This window comes from Dromiciops gliroides, chromosome 2 (genome assembly GCF_019393635.1).
Source record: "Dromiciops gliroides isolate mDroGli1 chromosome 2, mDroGli1.pri, whole genome shotgun sequence".
In the NCBI taxonomy this organism is placed as follows: domain Eukaryota; kingdom Metazoa; phylum Chordata; class Mammalia; order Microbiotheria; family Microbiotheriidae; genus Dromiciops; species Dromiciops gliroides.
In genome coordinates, this window is record NC_057862.1 from 640,823,056 (window position 1) to 640,825,326 (window position 2,271).

The following is a 2,271-nucleotide window of genomic DNA, read 5'->3' on the forward strand; positions in this document are numbered from 1 at the left end:
ATTCACCCATTCCACCAGGAGAAGTCTTCACGTGCTTGGGGTAGACATCTCCCTAACTCACCCCTAAACCTGGTTTGGTCCATCTGCCTCCTTTCCAGCCCTGAATATATGATCAATATTATTGTTCTCATTTTACCAGTGATGAAACTCAAATTCACAGCAGTGACTTATTGTCCAGGGAGTCTGGGAAAACTGAGCACCTAGCCATGGGGAGAAGGGTAGGGAATAGCTCCAGGAGGTAAGATTGAGACACTCCAGAACCAAGCCAGGTGGAGGAGGATCACAAGGTGCTCGACTTAGTTAGCCTGCTGGGGGGGGGGGGATGTCTGCAACTTGGGCCTGGGACCTAGATGCCTTGGAAGACTTCAAGGCTTGCTAGAGGGAGGTGGAGTCCATGAGTGGAATTCAGAGGCTGCTGGTCCACATAGAGAGGCTGCTGAATCACTGAGTGGCAAAACCTCATTAATGATTTATCGTTGGTTTATTTAACTCATAAATTTATGGAACTCATCAAATTCGCCTCTTGTGGAGTCTTTGATTAAATGAAGTTGTACCAACATTGGGAGTATGGAAACAAAGAGTATATGACATCATCAATGTCAACATTGTATATAACAATATATAGGATAACATCCAATGCTGCAATCAACCATATTCAAAAAAGATCTAAGAACCATATTCAGTGGACTGGATTTGATCTTGGTGCTACTGAATCAAAAGTGCCCCAGCAAAAGAAGATAAGGGATGAATTTACTGATTTAACAACAATGGAAAAGGCTTTAGATGAGTTAATTAAGGATTATGCTCAGCACCTGTTTGAACTAACAGGTGACACAGAAAATGAATTATTAACTTATATAACCTATCAAGTTACCCATAGTATTCAAGCTTTCCATGAACTGACTGTTATTGCAGTCAAGGCTCCAGAAGAAACCAAATTGGAAGTGCCAACTCCTAAAGAAGACTATAAGAATACCTTTATCAGGATCACAGAGGGACCTCTTGATGTTGATTTGTGTGAAATGGAACAAGATAACATAAATATCAAAATATTTGAAAGAATGAGTACCACTGTATGTGGAAATAAGGATGATCAAGAAGGAAATCTATAGCTGACAGAATGAAGAGAAAAAACCACCTGAATTGCCTTGAACGTTAAAACTTTGGAATGATTTTAATAATGGTTGTCAAGTGGACTTAAATGTTCTCTGAGATTCATTTTTTCTATTTGAGCTTTTATTTAATTTTTTTTTAGAATTTTATTTTCCCAAATTACATGTAAATACAAATTTTGACATCAATTTTTAAAAAACTTTGTGTTCCAAATTCTCTTCCTAAGAACTCAAGCAATTCAATATAAGCTATACATGAGCAGTCATGCAAAACATTTCCACATTAGCCAGGTTGTGAAAGAAGACAGACAAAAACAAAACTTCAGATAAAGGAACTAACAAAAGAAAATTATGCTTCAAACTGTATTCAGATACCATCAGTTTTCTCTCTGTAGATGGACTTCATTTTTCATAAGATCTTCAGAGTTGTCTTGGATCATTGCATTGCTGAAAATAACCAAGTCATTCACAGCAGATCATCTTGCAGTATTGCTGTGATTTTGTATACAGTACATTTCATGTTGCATCAGCTCATGCAGGTCTTTCCAGGTTTTTCCGATAGCATCCTGCTCATTATTTTAAAAAAATATAGTTAACTACATTTATATAGTACTTTAAAGAGAGATTTCCTTAAAATAAACCCATGAGGTTGATTCTTGCAATCAATTTGATCTTTTAAAAAAAATCAGCCATAGAGAACTTCTGTACCTGGTTTGACATTAATATTTAGGCCAATAGTTTTAGTAGATCTCTTATATAGTTATATCAACTTATTGTGGAAAATGGCTCATTTTATAAACAATTATGAAAATCTAATTTGTCACTTACATAAAGCAAGGACTTTCCCTACTGAAAAAATTCCATCAAAACAATCCTTTAGAGCAAGTTAATTACTACAAAAACATTTGGACTAATATGAAATTGAAGAATACAGCATGTCATTATCTTTATAATGTAAAATATGCACCAAGTGAAATTATGCTTTACATAATATGAGTACTGTTTGCATTGCTCGCAGTCAGTTGTTTCATTAGTAAAGGTGGGGGTAGCTAGGTGGTGCAGTGGATAGAGCACTGGCCCTGTATTCAAGAGGACCTCAGTTTAAATCAAGCCTCAGACATTTACTAGCTGTGTGACCCTGGGCAAGTCACTTAACTCT

At 36.3% G+C, this 2,271-nt stretch overlaps 1 pseudogene; it reads left to right on the forward strand.

Moving 5' to 3' along the window:
* Window positions 1–373: 373 nt before the first annotated feature.
* LOC122743613 lies at window positions 374–1,142 on the forward strand (annotated as a pseudogene).
* Window positions 1,143–2,271: the final 1,129 nt, after the last annotated feature.